We start from the raw sequence: 18,536 nt of genomic DNA, 5'->3' as shown, positions 1-18,536 counted from the left end.
ATCTTCGTCAACACATTCAATAGGTCGAATAATTTTAGCAAACATTGGTAAAGCTGGCGTAATTGTTAGAGGATCTTGGATCATACTCTCTAAGTGTGAGATGCGCTGAATAATAGATGGTCCTGAGTGTACATTTGAACCTTGATAAGCTGACCAGTTGGATTCAAGCTGTACAATTCTTTGCTCCAGATTTACTAAAGAAAGCTCTTTAGAACATTTAAGTGAGGTGTCTCTCATCCAGTCACTTATATGATTTATCTTGTCGGTTTGGACAGCTAGCTTCTGATCCAAGGAGTTAAAAAGCTTGAATAGAGTAGACATAGTAGTATTAATAGCCCCCAAGGTAACTTCTAATAAGACAGGATTCGGTAAAGATACAATTGATTGTCGTTTCTTATTAGAAGTTTGACAGCGACGGGGGTAGGTTGCAAAAAAGAGATCTCCTCATCTTGTCTTGTTGAATCCATGGAACAAGCCTGTGCATAGTCAGTCATGATCGAAACTCTTGAGCTTTCAAGGTCTCTACATTCAGGGGGGATTTGTAAGGGGGATAAAAGAGACTTGTTATTAGAGGCTTGTCCCACGTCTTCAATAATTACTGAAGCCAATGTAACATTCTCAGACAGTGAATTTTGTGCTGTTTTTTGGCATTCATTTGTCATCGCATCAGAGTCTAGGGATGACTCTTCTAAAACAGTGGAGAAAATTTGCATAGGTTTAATAATTTTAATAGGCGAATGAGGTACAGTTAGTAAAGTTTGATCTGAGATGGAAGAGCTCAAAAGAGGAGCAGGTGCCTCATTATTTGGATTGGGAGTTTGTATAGGGATCAAAACATTTACATCACCATTAGGTAGTAAAGGATCTGCAGGGATCGATACAGAAGAAGCCAAATCAGTCAAATTAGAGATTATTGAAACATGTGATTTTTTTACATAAAAATTGCGAATGTCATTTGAATTTTTATTGATTGGGGTTAAAGTGATGTTTTTTTTTGATGTGCGAGTTCGACTTTTGGTCTTTTCCTGTGATGTAGGAATGTTTTGGTTAATGGGGGTTTGAGGGAGCAGCACTGAGTCCAGTATATTAGGCATGATAGATAATGGAGTAATCATTGAGTCTCTAGTTATCTCTGATGGCATGCCTGTTTTTAGGGTGAACATAGAATAATATATAAAAAAACACTTTCTTTCTTGAGTAAAAACACTATGTGGTCTTTAAAATATGAAACGACAACCTAATATATTAATAACTTTGATATCTAGAAGATTCCAGAATTCGCCACAGTGCTTGGTTCGGAAACCTGGAATAATTGATAAAGTTGGTTTTGAACAGTACCTTAGGTGGGGGATTCTCTCTTATAACCATCCGCCAAACAGCCGCACAACAGTCAAAGGGCTTGTCCCCGCCGGGCTTAACGCCGCATGGGCGGTCAGTCTGTGAATAAGAGGACCTTCAATGTCACGTGATCTGTCACGTGACCGCAGTCAGGTCCGCCTCCTCCAGGAAGCAGTAGGGACCTCGGCAAGAGCCTCGCTCGCAGTGCCGAGGGAGCAAGGTATGCTGGAGTAGCAGCCGTGGAGCGCAAAGCGTTTAAACAGAGAAACGCTCCTTCAAACAGTATGAAACACCGCGCACGGGCGGTCAGTCCGTGAATAAGAGGACCTTCAAAGTCACGTGATCCGTCACGTGACCGCAGTCAGGTCTGCCTCCTCCAGGAAGCAGTAGGGACCTCGGCAAGAGCCTTGCTCGCAGTGCCGAGGGGGCAAGGTATGCTGGAGTAGCAGCCGTGGAGCGCGAAGCATTTAAACAGAGAAACGCTCCTTCAAACAGTATGAAACACCGCGCACGGGCGGTCAGTCCGTGAATAAGAGGACCTTCAAAGTCACGTTATCCATCACGTGACCGCAGTCAGGTCCGCCTCCTCCAGGAAGCAGTAGGGACCTCGGCAAGAGCCTCGCTCACAGTGCCGAGGGGGCAAGGTATGCTGGAGTAGGAGTCGTGGAGCGCGAAGCGTTTAAACAGAGAAACGCTCCTTCAAACAGTATGAAACACAAATCAATCTCGGAAGGAACTTTCAAACAAGGCATGTTTTGCAGGTGTTGAGGGTGCCAAAGCTGATATGTCATCTGATCCAGACCGTGAACAATGATCGTGATGTCATGTAAATGGACATCTATCCCTCACAATGTGCTGTTGATAAGATGATGTTGTATACCTGCCATTGTTTGAGGACTTGGGAGATGAGATCCTAGTCGGCAAGATCCTTCAGGTGAAAAATGCTGTCCTGTCACCATGAATGGATTAGTATCCACAGCAAAATCAAGAAAGCATGTGAAAACACATAGTGGAACATTGGAGGCATCCGGTAAGAAAGACTAGTAGGACGTTGTTAGAGACAAGGCACTAAAGGAGGATCAACTACAAATAAATACAATAAATGTGGAAGTCAAGCACATACAGACTGTATGAAATTGTACACTGCATTATTTCTGAGGTCATAACCATTCATTGAAACCTCCACCTGTGGTAAAACCCCTTCCAATTTCGCTGTGTTTTAAGGTTGTGGAGCATGCATCACAAAAAGACAATCTGACCTAAGTTTATGTGTTGCAGATAACAGATATGACCCCCAGGGACATGCAAGAACCGAAAGTGACTTCTGAGTGGGCCAAATGCACGTTCAATGGCATTTCCTGTTCAAATATTTGCATCATTGACCTATTGTTCTGCTACTTTTCTGCGATTCAGAACTGGTGCCATCAACAACTATTTCAGGTATTATGCACTACTGAAAGAGTCTATTTTAGGCGCTGTTAGTTTGAAATTGTTACGTTGCATCCATCTAGTGTTTGACGTGAGACAAAATCACAGCAGTATGAAAAGTACCAGTACAACATGGTATAAGTATTATAACAGTGGTTGCATATGGGTGGTGGGTGATTTAAGCAGTATTCTATATTTTCACAGTTCTTTACGTAAGGGAAAATAGAGCAAAGTATAATGGAAAAAATAAACTGAACAGAGAAAAGACTTCCTGGAAGAGCGAGAGGGACAAGAATATACTTTCTATTGGATTGCACATCTTACTTGCAGCTGTGATGAAAAGGGTGTCTATGTAAAGTGGGGGGTGTGAACAAATATACCGACCCAATAACATTTTAATAGCGTGACAGTGAATTTTGGATTGCAACAATTTCCAAGGCTTGATTTTGTATTTTAAATACACAACTGGAATTTGCACACTTCCTCAACTATTACTGAATCAACATTAAAAACATGTGGAAAGGACATGGCCCATATCTTTGGAGCGCAGCCATATGCGATGGCCTGTGTCTCAATTATCATGCATAGAGAATATAAATTGTACTTGTGTAGCATAGAAAACTGTATATAATTTCAGGTACTACATTTCCATTTGTTTCATTTTAACTAAAATAATGTGAAATGAACGGTACAACCAAAGCCTCATTTAAAGTTCCATTTTGTTCTGCCATGCATGTATTTCACTCTGACTCTCATTGCGTGTAATTCGAAATTCTCATGTCTGGGAATATTACTGATTAAACTGGATAATTTGAAATGTTTGAAAATCCCTTCCCAAAGCCTATCCCCAGTTCAGGAATGAAATCAGAAGAAATGAGACTACACAGAACGATTGATCAATTCTGCTGAAAGCGATTTCTAAGGAGTCAGCCCAATAAACCCCTCCCAGATGTCGGCTTATGGGTTTGGGCTCTGGGCAACAAAGAGACCTATCATGATTTGTCAAAACATAGGCATCATAAAAATCCATTAGCTGAACCCACGCAGCAGTTTATCTGATCTTCATGTGATGCCAAAGGAATTCTGCCTGGACATTGATATCCTGAAAAAGGAGTAGGCAGGATATTAATCTACAGTGCCCTCAATAGGAGGAAGCCAATATTTCTTATGTCTTAACCCCTCAAACTGGATACGGAAATACACATTACCTTTTAAAACCCAAAACATTAGTTATTAAAAAAATTGTATCTCTATCATGCAAGGTCCAATCAACACAAAAAAAATTATATCTACTGTGAGAAGCCAAAGGGTGACTCACAAACGAATCCCTTGGGATCTGTCATCCAAGTGGCCAGGACACGGCCATCGCTTTTGGATCCAGTTCCTGGGAGGGGACCAGTGTGGGGGGATCAACTGGATGAGAGGCCCTTAGGGAGTGGGAGTGGGACACCCAATGGAGAGATGCAGTATCCCCTTCCTGATTATCCCTTTACCCCTTCTCATTCCATGTGTTATTTGACTTTAACTTCCCCCTTTTCCCAACACAAACATGACTACAGGGACTGATCGTTCTGAGAGAAGACAGACTTACACCCATCCCTTCCGTGCAGCATGTCCCAACATCAGAGCATTGCAGAGTCAGGCAATTAACCTTAATAACTCATACCTGATTCCGGTTACCCTTCCCAGCACAGATAAAAGGTAGAGCATGAGAGCACACTATGAGCAGCGGAGCGAGGATCGAAGCAGAGCCGGAGGAAGTCAGACTAAAAGTCACAGGGAGAAAGCGAGGAGAGAAGTACCCATGACCTGTTTGACAAGCTATCGCTGGACTGTTGAAGACTAGAAAACAGCATGTGTCTGGTGAAGAAGAAAGGCCTTCAGATCCTGTAGGGTGCCTCCAAGGTACCAGGTGCACGGCTCCCTGATTGGAGGAGCCAGGGGAGAAGCACAGCTGCCATGGTATCTCCGTCGACTCCACAATCAAAGCTGCAAGCCGAATCTTGCATACCGCCCATTAGTTGAAGGCAACTGGGTGAACCAGGATGCGTATGAACGAAGGTTGCGGGCTGTAACAAAGTGTCATATAAGGCGTTTGATGAAAGACGCAAGTAAAAGCAGAAAGCCGATAAATGTTTTCTTGGAACATTTAAGGAGTGAACGTTCAATACTAAGTAACAGAGTGGTCCGGCACCACGTGGGTGCCCAGTTAAAAGATCTTTGCCGGAAAGTGTCTTGCGAGTATAATCATTGAGATTGGATTGAACTTTGTGTTATGATTCAACATTTGAAGTCGGATGGAAAGGAACAAAGTGGTCAGGCAAGGGTAACAGTCAAATCCCATGCTAATTTTAGTAATCTCACACGTTAACATCCAAAACTATGTCCTAAAATCGAAATTGCAATTTTTCATCATTTGGAGCTAGCTTACCTCTTCTTTTTCTGTCATGGGACTGGTAGAACTACAACTCAGCAGGCTGCCATTGTGATACGCCTGTAGATCTGTGTTAAAAAAGGGTGTAAGCTTAAATGGCGTCTTCTGTTTTCCCATTACTGTAACCCAGCCCCTGGGGAAGATAAAGGCAGAGGTTGGCCCCAGGAACCTGCTGAGGCAGACAGCCAATGGAAGGGGGAGAAGGATGTTAAAAGGGGAAAGGAATACAAGGGGTTGTGAGTTCTTTAGGTAGGTTTAAGTGAAGGGAAGGCATACTGAAAGACACGGCAGAAGAACAGTGGAGTTGAGCATGGAAGAGGATTATAAAGAGTGTGTGCAACGTAAGGTATTGATTGATGAGATAAAGTGGTACTTGGGTGTTTGAGTGAGTTTATGGTAAGTGAAGAGAGTGACTGAGTTTAAGTGCAAGAGTAGGGGGAGTATGTTAGTGTGAATGGAACAGGTGAATGAGGGAGTGAAAGAATGGTGACTGTGAGATAAGGGAGGGTGGAGTGTAGTGGATTGAAGGTAAAGGAGAGTATAATTGAGAGCAGTGGGAGGAGAGTAATAGAAAGAAGTAGGAGGAGAGTCTAGTGGGGAGCAGTATGAAGAGCGTATATTGGGAAGTAGTGGGTGGAGATAGTAGTGGGAGGAGAGTATAGTTGAGAGCATGATAGTAGATAGAGTAGAGTGGTAGAGTAGCAGTAGACGCTTGATGGAAGTATATCAGAGGGACAGAATGAGGAAGAGAGCAAGAAAGAGCAGAGTGGGAGGAAGATAAGGCAGGAGACTAGAAGGAAAGGAGAGGAAGGATAGATCAGGGTGAGGGGTACAAGAGTTTAAGGTAAAGATTGAGTGAGACCTGGGTAAGTGGAGAGCACTATTCTTGCTATCCTTCTTCTTGTAGAACCCCAGGTTAGGAACTACCCCTGAGAACTGGAAGGATTAAGAGAGATAAGGTGGTTGCCTTTAGGCCCTCATCACTAGGCAGCAGAAAAATGGACAGAAGGGATAATCAACTTAAAGTAACCACCTTGGGACTTATGGAAGTCTGGGCTAGGGAGGAGGGAGACCCGTAGAAGATGAGAAAGAGAGAGAGAGAGAGAGAGGAACAAGTGTTGGTGTTTTGTTGAGGCCAGCTGTGACAATCATCAAACACATAAACATACCAAACACTGTGGGTGGAATTATTCACAAAAGCTCACTATACATTTCTGAGTCTGCCCTTTCTCCATCTTTACTACCAAGGCCTTTACCATCAATTTCCCCTCTGCAACTCCACCACTCTCAGCACCCTATTATGTTACCAAACCTGTTATGAATGGACTCACCAGAGGCCGCACTGGTTTCAATGGTAGGTTGATCCAAAACCTCAGGAAGGATTAAATCTTGCAAACCAATGAGGTAAAGCCTACCCAGGAGCTAGCACCAATGACCAGAAAGTGCTTGGTTCAGGAAGCAGAACGCTAGCAGGAGAGAGAAGCACACAGGAGGATAAGCAGAGCATCAGCAAGTTAGTAGGGCATTAGAGATAAGAGAATGCAATTAAAATCTGGTATAAGACAAGAAACAACCCATCCTTCCACCCTGGGCCAGAAAGTACCCCCATAATCCCAGCCCCTATGAGGGTGGGCAGTTCTGGCAGGCAGCACCACCAATTTAGGGTAGAGCAGGATTACCGACTGGTGGCTTTACTGACTCTGGGCGAGGGTCCTTCCAGAGCTAGAAAACAAAGTGCTGGAAAGACAGAAAAGAAAAGGAACAACAAAAGACACATGACGTTCCAAGGAAGAGATGCACTGGGGCTCTATCCATCCTGGAAGTATCGGCAAGTACAGGCAGGAAACCAAGTTTAGAAAACCAAGAAAAATGATAAACCGCACACTTGGTCTCAGGCACTTGCACACAAAGATTCACTAGTAGATGGGTTTGGAACGGGGTAAGTTAGCACCCCACAACGCAGCAAGCATAAGCCCACAAAGAATGGAGCAAAGGAAGAATAGGGGGCAAAACAATGCAGCAGCTGCATAAGTCAGAAGCAGGCGTTGGAAAGTGGGGAGATAAAGGAGGGAGCACAACAACCCCATTTATGCCAGGAGAGACTGACAAAAGTGCAGGCTTACTAAAGAAGAGCTGAGAATAGGGGTGGGCCAAGAATATTGGTGGCTGCGTATTCTAGAAGTGGCAGCCATGAAGAGGAAAGGCAGAATAAGATAGGTTATTTGTGATATTTTCACCGCTTTCATCCCCCTGCCCGCCTCCCTCAGCTGCCGCCGCCTCCCTCCCAACCCAAGCATACCCCTACCCCATAAACACACAAAACCACAACACACACATAAACACAGGCTCACACAAACATAAACACGTACCTGTTCTCCTGAGATGGCTCTTCCTGGTCCTGATGTTCCTGTCAGCCCATGCTCGCACTTGTGTGCAGCAGGGGCATGACAGTTTGATTTAAAAAGACTGCTCTGTGCGGTCACAGAGCAGTTTTTCTTAATCAGTCTTTTTTCTATTCGATGAAATACTTTTTCACTTCATACAAAGAAGACAGGGGACAGATCAGTGGCATGGCAAACAGCCTGAGGTGAAAATAACGAGTGTGATGCAACCACCATCAGCATGTCTCTGAGTCACTTGCAACCCGGGCTACAGGGGCAGCTTACAAAATAGTGGCATCTACAGGGCTTTGCCCAAATACCTATGAGGCTTCTTCAACACATGGGCTTTGACCTCGGTCAAAACATCCATCCTAGTAGACTTCCTTTACCAGATGGGCTGATCCTGGGCACCGAATACACAGAAACTGTCTGAATCTGATTTTCTACTGTGACATCTCCCCGGTCAGTCCAGCTCCAACATGGTCCAGACAGTCCTGCATCACACATTCCAAGATGGCCTCCAAATAACTCACAAACTACCAGTCACTCTTTTCACACCTGAAAGAAAACTCTCCAAATCCACAGTTCAAACAAAGTCTTCGACCCCCCCTACCTATCGTGAGTGAATTCACTTACTCAATGGTCAATTACTTGATCCCGCAAATTACTGTTACAGTATGCGTGGCACAAATCGTCTTATTCAAAATGTCATAGTCACCCTTAAACTGGAACAGGTCAATTACTGAGACACTAGCCACTGCTAAAAAGAGTTTTTATTTAATAACATCTTTCTTTGGAACTAAGGGTCACACATCTCGATGATACATCAGTGGATATATCCTACGCCATCCCCTACCTGTGGTCTCAACATTCTCAACATACCTCTGCCCCCACGTATAGGCATAAGTGGTGGCCTAGATCCCAATGTTTAGAGTCTCAAGAACAAACACATTAACTCATCAACGCCCCCATACCTTCTGTGAGAAACCTGAGGGTATTCTTCCAAGAAGACCTCGGAAAGCCCTTATTCAGGTGGCCTAGAAAGGGCCGTGACTCTCAGACCCCAACCCTAGGTACGGACGAGCAAGAGAGAATCACCTGCATGGGGAGCCCGGGGTTATCCTTGGGAAAGTGCTCCAGGTGAGACGTGGTGCTATACTGTGGATTAACAAGAGGCTGAAGTCCCGGAGACTTTCTTTGGTTATTTCACATCTACTTCCCTTCCACCCAAAGAAGCTCCCTTAATAAACTCCTACCACCCCTACAACTCTGGTAAACCAAATAGGAACACAAACCCTGTTACCCTCCCCTCACAACTCCCAGAATCCTTGTATTCCTGTTTTTCCTCCAAATACTCCCCATCTTTGGTCTCCACATCCCTCTGATTATCCTTTTCTGAACACCCAGTCTACAAAGCACTACCGTTCCCACAATCCTCCCTGTACATTTCCCGATAATAATCCCAATCATTCCTGTTTGTTTCACAAACCCCCCGGGTACGAAGGCTATAATTCCTTATAACACTTTTTACCCATCTTGCCACATGAAATACTCAGAAACACTGCCCCCCCCACCTTTCCTCCCAAACACTTTTGCACACCAAGAAAGACAACAGACTAACACTAGAGCCGTTTACCTGACATGTCCCAAGTCAAGGGTCAGGCAAGGTCAGGCAATTGACTAGAATCACACACACCTGACGGCCCTTTCCCTTCCCCACAGGGATAAAAGGTAGAGCATGAGAGCACAGGACAAGCAAGGCAGACCGCACGATGAAAGAGCTATCCAGGCACGGCAGTTCAAGAGAAGGAGAAAGGCGGTGAGAGTCTGACAACGAGAGAAGCGACCTTGCCCTTTCCGACACATACCTGAAAGACTTCCGTGGAAGGAATTGTAAAACTGCGAACAATAGCTCAAGTGTGTTGCAGCAGATGTCAACGGTACACGCAGTGTGCCTACGCTGATAAGCAGAACAGAGGGAAACATCTGCTACCATGGTACCGGCCTTGACTCCAGCCGGTGAGTCAAGGGGAGAACCGATAAGAAACTGAACTGTGTTGAATGAAAGCCGCAAAGTGGCACATTGGGGAAATTCAAAGAACTGTCAATTGTTAAGGGAAGACCAGCTGCAGAGGGGATCGGCACCACGTGGGTGCTCACTTGAGAGACTCTGGTTGATCCCATGTTAATTGAAACTACTGATAACGGAAGGCCGTAGGAGAGCTGCCAAGAAAGGTCATACAGGGGTCTAGCAAAATCCCCATACAGTTGAAAGTCTTTGACCGACAAACCATTGAGAAACACTAGGGAAGTGAATCCCACAGCAAGAGAAAGCAAAAGGAATTGTAAAGTGGCAAGAGTGAACCCGGCGGAGCAATGCCAATAAAGCGGGGCAAAGTCTAAAGACCCAAGAAACAGTGTGTTGACGAAAGTGAACCCAGCAGAAGGATGTCCATGGTGAACTGTTTAAAAGGACATTAAAATTTGTGAACGCCAAGGTGAAAATATCATTGCAAAAGGCTGTAGTGAACCCGACAGAAGGAGGCAAATGTTTGAAGGGGTCCGAGCCCAGGAAGAGGGGAATCCAGGGCTGAGAAGCCAACATCCCAACAACATTCGAATACAATACAGAAATCATTGTGAATATAAGCCGGAGTGAACCTGACGGGACAGAGACTGATATTCAAGAGGGGTCTGCGCCCGGAAGAGGGGGACCCAATGGCAAAGAAGCATCACCACAAGTATAATCTGAAAAGAACCAATCAAGCCCTCGGAGGCAAGAAAGTCAACCACCTAAGGTCCTGATATTGAAAGGAATTGTTTATGGATCTAAGCCCGGTAGAGGGGATCCAAGGGGCAAAAACCATCACCCAACGTACCTTTGAAAGAATTTCTTTTATTTGTAATTCTTGGAGCACATCAGGTCCTCGAAGGCAAAAGACACTTTTAGAAAAGACACTTTACCACCAACCGTCCAGATAGCTGAAGCTGGAACTGTTGTCTTGGTGTTTGGAAAGCTCGAGCGTGCTGTGCTCAAGAGATCCGCCTTATCCCGTGCTCAAAACGTGGGGAAGAGAGGCCGCTAGCTAACACATCCTGACTTTTCATTTGTGAACACTTCTTTCTTTCTTTTAAATCTTACCCTACACCCTATTTGTATTAGTAGTAAGGATTGGCAATAGGTTTTTCTTAGTATAGGCCCTTTTTATTTGACATGATGCCACTAGGACTGCCTTATTTTTCAATTGATGGTCGTAGCTTGCTCCCATCTTAGATTTAGGTTTAGATTAGGTGTTTTTCCACTCTACCTATACAGTTTAATAAACACCCTTGAACTGTGATCACTTGTGTCTGTCTATTCTTGATACCATGTCAACCTTACACTTCCCAGGAGGCCATCGATGGAGTTCCTGACTCCCTAGATGAGGAATTCACCTCCGCCCTTTACCGACTTCATCAACTACTAACTCTCCTCTTGCTCCATACCCTTACCTTTCAACCAACTCACATTCCACCACACCTCTCTCTTGACACCTATTTTCTTGAAAAAAAACAACTCATCACTGGGTAATACTGGTATTTGATAATCCCCCAGAAGGTGGTGTCTCTCAGTTACAATGCTCAGCAAACTGAAAGGGCCCGATTTACGGAATTTTCTGAGCAGTAAATAGGGACTTTGCGCATCAAACCTCATGCAAATGTTACGCTCACCTGGTATCCACAGGGACGCCACCCAGCCTGGTTACTCGCTGCTATACTTCTCAGCTTTGCCCAGATGTGGTCTGTGGGGAAGGTTCTGCCTGAAAATACAGGAGGACTGTGTTCAAGACTGACTGACCGGGGTAAGTAGCCTCCCTCCACCCCCGTATGATTTCAGCCCCTCTGGGGCCCTCTCCTCACCTTGTGGTAGAGTTAGGTGTGCTTTCCATCCTGCCTTCTTGCAGGGGCGCGTTGTCTTTCGTGGGCGTGTGCGGTCCAGTTACTTCACTGACGCCGGCCTGTTTAATATTGTTCAGGTATGTCTTATTGCTGTTCTTTAGTATTGTTGCTATGCTGCATGCCTTTCTTTGTTTTAAAATGTCTCTTTTTCTCCCTTAGATATGCGGAGCTTCAGCGTGGCGAACTGGCTTGGTTGAGCCCTGCTGGTAAATGATGGCGTATTAAGAGCGCTATGATGCGGTAAGTAAGCGCTATGCACAGCGCTGCGAAGTCTTGCCTTTGCTAAACTGTGTTTTCCTTCCTTTTAGGTCGCAGTGTTCTTCAGCGCGAGTGGAATGTCCGGAGTGGTGCCAGCCGAGAGGCGACCAGCCAGGTAAGCCTTTTGAGCTGTTCGTACTTTGCAAATGTCTCCACTGTTTACTTTAATGTTGCCTCTATCTTCCTCTTTCAGGTCGTTCTGTCCGGGAGGCGTGCAGATTCGAGGAAGCTGTTCTCAGGAGCTGCGAGTGGCTAAAGATGAAGACTGCAGGGAAGATGCTTCTGCTAATGATGTTCCTTTTGTCTCCTTGCAGGTTCTGCTTCTCCGAGGTTCGGGGGGAATAGTTGGACACGGTGAGCGTCACGTTGCAAGCTGCAAAGTAACGCAAAGCGTGTTGTCTTGCTCGGGTGTGGTTTAAATAGTCCCAACAAAATAGTCCAGGTAAAGTAGTCCCTAGGCTACCACACCCAAAACACTAGACCGCATAGCTTGGTTCGTAAGAACCAAGCTATGTGGATGCCTCCATGTTGGCTGACAATACAATAAAGCATTGTTCCCAAGCACATTGTTTTTCACGGTGTATGAGCCTGGTGCCATAGGCGCCAGGACTGGCCCCAGGAGGGCTTTTGAAGAGGGTGCAGGCTCTAGGGGCCTGAGTCCTGACTCCTTCTGGCCAATGGGTTTGCCAGAGGGGGTTTTGGGCGAGGGTCGTGACAGCACTCCCCCCTAAGGCCCCTCTCACAGTGTTCCTTCCGTCTAGGCCAGGCTTAGTTGGGAAGTTCCGATGGAATTTCCTGATTAGACGCAGTGCGTGGATGTTCTCTCTGGGCTCCCAGGATCTATCTTGTGGTCCAAATCCTTTCCAATCGACGAGATAATATAGTTTGGACCTAGAGTATTTAGAGTCCAAGATATCTTTGACTTCGGATTCTGGTTCTCCATCAACAAGTATGGGTTTAGGTGGTGTCCCAATCCGTGTGCCGGGTTGCATTGGTTTCAAGAGGGACACATGAAATACCGGGTGGATTTGTAGATTAGGTGGTAAATCCAGTTTCACGGCTACTGGGTTGATAATTGCCTTAATGGTATAGGGTCCTAGGTATCTGGGATGAAAGGTCCGGGTTCCCTTGATGGGTACGAATTTAGCGGCTAACCAAACTTTGTCTCCTACTTGATAATCAGGGGCCTTTTTCCGGTGTTGGTCGGCAAATCTCTTTTGTTTTTCTTTGGCATGAATAAGATGTTCATTCACCTTCTTGAAAGCCTGAGTAATGGTTGTGTGTAAGGTCTTTACCACTGGCATTTCCAAGCTGGCTGGAAGGTCTAGTTCAGAGGTACGTGGATGTCTGCCATAAAGGGTATAGAAGGGTGTTTGTCCCGTGCTTGAATGCAAGGAATTGTTATATGCATATTCGGCTATCCATAGTAAGTCTTTCCAATTCCTTTGTTCGTGGTGCAGCATGCACCGTAAATATTGCTCGAGCGTCTGATTGGTTCTCTCGATTTGGCCGTCCGTTTGGGGATGGTGACTGGTAGATAGCCGAACGTCGATCTGCGCCATAGCACAACATTTCTTCCAGAAGTTAGAAACAAACTGGCTGCCTCGATCAGAGAGCAGAACCGAAGGGAAGCCATGTAGCTTAACAACGCCCTCCAGGAATACTTTTGCGAAAGTGGCTGCGTCTGGGAGGCCTGGAGTGGAATAAAATGTGCCATCTTCGAGAATATGTCCACAACTACAAGGATGGTGTTGAACCTTTGGCTGGGAGGTAGATCAGTGATGAAGTCAAGGGAAAGAGTATGCCATGGAACTGGAGGAATGTCCAATGGTTGTAGGAGACCAGAAGGTTTTTGTTTCTGTGATTTATTTTGCACGCAGACACCGCAGGACTGAATATACTGAATGATGTCCTTACAGCAGGTAGGCCACCAAAGGTTCTCTTTTACCTTAGCTAGGGTTTTGGCGATCCCAGGATGCCCTTCGATCAGTGAATCATGATAATTTGAAATAATCTGCTGTTGTAATTCCTTCTTGAGTACATATAGGCGATCCCTAAAAAAGGGTAGATGGTCCTTGATGGTATATTGTTCTCCTTGATTTTGCCATGCGAGGAAAACATCAGGATTGATTGTCCGTTGAATTTCTTTTTGTAGTTCTGCTTGTGTTAAGGCTGTCGTGATACCCAAGAGTTTTTCTTCAGGTATAATAGGTACTGGATCTGGAGTTGTATATACCATTTCATCTATGCCCATGCGAGATAAGGCATCCGCCTTTCCGTTTCTGACCCCTGGTCGAAATGTGATTACGTAATCATATTCAGCGAAGAAAAGGGCCCACCGTAATTGACGCGAGGACTGGGCTTTGGCTGTTTTGAGATATTGCAGGTTTCGGTGGTCTGTGATGACTGTAATGATGTCTCTCCCCCCCAGAAGGTAGTGCCTCCAGGCTTTAAAGGCGGATTTGATAGCCAGGAGTTCCTTGTCCGTAATGGCATAATTAATCTCTGGAGGTGAGAACTTTTTTGACCAGAAGGCCACAGGATGTAGTTGGCCGGTTTCCGGGTCTCTCTGTGAAAGGACAGCCCCCATAGCGAGCCTGGACGCATCAGTTTCAACGACATAAGGGAGGTCTGGACGAGGATGCCGCAGGATTGGAGCGGAGGTAAACCTTTGTTTAAGTTCCTGAAAGGCTTCTTCTGCTTCTTCGGTCCAAGCAAACTTTTTATTGTTTTTTCGTAACAGTACTGTGATTGGGTGCACAACCTGAGAGAAATCTGGGATGAACCGGCGGTAGAAGTTCGCAAAGCCCAGCATGCTTTGTACCCCTTTCAGACACGTCGGTGAAGGCCATTTCAGAATGGCATCTACCTTGTGCATGTCCATTCAGATGCCTCCTGGAGTAAGGATAAAACCAAGAAACTCTACTTCGGTAACGTGAAAAAAGCATTTTTCAAGCTTTCCAAACCAGCGATGTTGACGGAGCTTGGTGGGGACTGAACGAAAGTGCCTGACATGATCTTGTTTCGAGGCTGAGTATATTAAGATGTCGTCTATGTACACTAAGGCACACACATCAATTAACTCCCTCAAGACGTCATTCATGAAATATTGGAATGCCGCAGGGGCGTTGCATAACCTGAAGGGCATGACTTGATATTCGAACAAGCCATACTTAGTATGGAAGGCGGTTTTCCATTCATCTCCGTTTCTGACTTGAACCAGGTGGTACGCTCCACGAAGGTCCAATTTAGTATAAATCTGGGCATCTTTAATTTGGTCTAGCATCTCAGGGATAAGTGGCAAGGGGTAGCGGTGCTTCACGGTAATCTGGTACAATGTGCGGTAGTCAATACAGGTTCTCAAGTCCCCTTCCTTTTTCAGTACGAAGAACAAAGGACTGGCTGTGGGGGACTTCGAAGGACAGATAAATCCGTTTGCAAGGTACTGGTCTAAATAGGATTTCAAATGAAGGTTTTCTGGTTCTGTGAGTGCGTAGATCCTGCCACAAGGGATTTGAGCACCAGGAACAAGGTCGATCTGAAAATCATAGGGCCTGTGTGGCGGCAATGTATTGGCTTCGTCCTTTCGGAATACATCCTGGAAATCATGGTATTCACTCGGCAAGGTATTAGTTACTCCCAGGGTTGATACTGTTGCTCCGGGAGTCATGGGGATACAGACGTCGGGTTTCTCCTCTTGATAATAGCAGGCAGGGGAGCAGTCATCGGGGAAGGTTAATTTTCGTGCCCGCCAGTCTATCAAAGAGTTGTGAGCAACCAACCATGGCATCCCTAGTATTAGCCTGAACTGAGGTGCCCTGATAAGATCAAACGAAATAGACTCCCGATGTCCATCCTGGCACAGCAAGGTTACCCTGGCTGTGCACTGGGTTAATGGACCGGAAGCGATTTCTGTCCCATCCACTGTGGTTACCTTGTCCATAGTTGGCTTAGAACACAAAGGAAGCCCCATCTCTGCTGCCAGTTCTTGATCAATATAATTTCCAACTGCTCTGCTGTCGATGTGCTTCAATGGCATGCATTCTTGACGACCGTTGGTGGTTGATTAAGATCACTGGTATTGCAAAGTGCGAGGTCAGCAACTCTTTCTTCTCACTCAACAAACTGACCTCTACGTTTGTCGAGCTTGGTAGTTTTCCGATTCCTTAGCTTCATCCTTCTCTGTGGCCGCGACTGTGCTTCTTGGGGGTTTTACTGGACAGTCTTTCAGGAAATGTCCTTGTTTCCCACAATACAAACAAAGTTGTTGTTGTCTTCTTTTGTCCCGCTCTTGATTTGTTAATGGAGGCCATATCCCTGCAATCTGCATGGGTTCTACAGCATTTTCAGGTACAAGGGATGTGTTTTCCCTTGGTCGAACATACACGGTCCGAGGGTCCGTCTTAGACCGGTCTGCTTTTCGGTCCTGCAACCGGTGGTCTAGCTGCACGACCAGATTTATGAATTTGGCACAGTCTCTGGGCAGATCAACCACCTGGGCTAAGACGTCCTTTAATTCGCCTCGTAAGCCTCGATGGAATAACGTGGTTCTTTTGTTTTCTGGCCACCTAGCTTCGGCAACTAGTCTGTTGAAGGTAGCAATGTACGTTAACAAGTCCTGATTCCCCTGTCGCAGGGATAAGAGTTCATTGTCTACTTCTTGTTCCTGGGTATGGCGAGCAAAACGATTTTCCATTTCTTTCTGGAACCTGTAATAGAGGATGGTCATGGGTCACCAACGGCACCGACCAATCTGCTGCACTACCACTCAGGTATGATAAGACAAAAGCTACCCGAGCTTGGTCATTTGGAAATGCTCCAGGCCTACAAAGAAAATGAAGGCGACACTGATTGATGAATGCCGCATACTTCCGCGGGTCGCCCGAGAACCTTTCTGGTGGTGACCAGGGAACTGTTCCAGGAAACGTGATCTGTACCGCAGTGGAGGTAGTGGATGGTATGGTGGGATTTTGCATCGTTGGATTGCTTCCAGGTAGAGGCGTCTGTCCTGCCTGTGATTGCAAGTATTGCCTGCTAATCTCTTCAGTGCGTTCTTTGGTCACTATTAGGTCTCTTCGGAGGGCATTAGTCTCTTGTCGGGCAGAATGAACCTCAGCATGAAGCTCTCCTAGTAATTGGGCCAATTGGTCCATTTCTGATGTCTCCATGGCATACAGGTGGATTTGTTATGGTAGGCTTTGCGTTCTGTTACGCTCACCTGGTATCCACAGGGATGCCACCCAGCCGGGTTACTCGCTGGTATACTTCTCAGCTTTGCCCAGATGTGGTCTGCGGGGAAGGTTCTGCCTGAAAATACAGGACTGTGTTCAAGACTGACCGACCGGGGTAAGTAGCCTCCCTCTAACCCTGTATGATTTCAGCCCCTTTTGGGCCCTCACCTTGTGGTTGAGTTAGGCGTGCTCTCCGTCCTGCCTTCTTGCAGGGGCACGTTGTCTTTCGTGGGTGTGTGTGGTCCAGTTACTTCACTGACGCCGGCCCATTTAATATTGTTCAGGTAGGTCTTATTGCTGCTCATTAGTATTGTTGCTATCCTGCATGCCTTAATTTTTGTTTTAAAATGTCTCTTTTTCTCCCTTAGATATGCAGAGCTTCAGCGCGGCGAACTGGCTTGGTTGAGCCCCGCTGGTAAATGATGGTGCATTAAGACCGCCATGATGCAGTAAGTAAGTGCTATGCGCAGCGCTGCGAAGTCTTGCCTTTGCTAACCTGTGTTTTCCTTCCTTGTAGGTCGCAGTGTTCTTCAGCACGAGTGGAATGTCCGGAGTGGTGCCAGCCAAGAGGCAACCAGCCAGGTAAGCCTTTTGAGCTGTTCATACTTTGCAAATGTCTCCACTGCTTACTTTAATGTTGCCTCTATCTTCCTCTTTCAGGTCGCTCTGTCCGGGAGGCATGCAGATTCGAGGAAGCTGTTCCCAGGAGCTGCGAGTGGCTAAAGATGAAGACTGCAGGTAAGATGCTTCTGCTAATGATGTTCCTTTTGTCTCCTTGCAGGTTCTGCTTCTCTGAGGTTCGGGGGGAATAGCTGGACACGGTGAGCATCACGTTGCAAGCTGCAAAGTAACGCGAAGTGTGTTGTCTTGCTCGGGTGTGGTTTAAATAGTCCCAACAAAATAGTCCAGGTAAAGTAGTCCCTAGGCTACCACACCCAAAACACTAGACCGCATAGCTTGGTTCCCAGGAACCAAGCTATGTGGATGCCTCCATGTTGGCTGACAATACAATAAAGCAGGTCCCAAGCACATTGTTTTTCATGGTGTATGAGCCTGGCGCCAGGACTGGCCCAAGGAGGGCTTTTGAAGAGGGTGCCAGGCTCTAGGGGCCCGAGTCCTGACTCCTCCTGGCCAATGGGTTTGCCAGAGGGGGTTTTGGGCGAGGGTCGTGACAGCAAAAATACTGTTTGTCGATTCATGGAATCGACTGCACAGTACTTTTTCGTACTCTGCGCAGACTTTGCACAGGCTTGAGTGAGACACCTCGCAGAGCATGGGCGTGGTTTACGCATAGACCTGAGTAGGCGGAGAAACTTGAAAAATGGGGAAGAACAAGGGAAAATGAGGGTGCTCCGATGGACGGCCTGCACGAGGCGATCGCACGTCCACAACTGCACAGGTAAATTCGTATTCATGGATCTGACCGTGCAACCTCAGGTCTGGGAAATGACCCCACGAAGCTTTCGATGTAACCGCCACCCGAAGGCATGCATACAAACACATGCACATAGGAATCACTGCACAGAG

The sequence above is a fragment of the Ambystoma mexicanum genome, chromosome 7p (genome assembly GCF_040938575.1).
Source record: "Ambystoma mexicanum isolate Mex_15411 chromosome 7p, UKY_AmexF1_1, whole genome shotgun sequence".
Classification (NCBI taxonomy): Eukaryota; Metazoa; Chordata; class Amphibia; order Caudata; family Ambystomatidae; genus Ambystoma; species Ambystoma mexicanum.
This window is presented reverse-complemented; position numbering follows the sequence as displayed.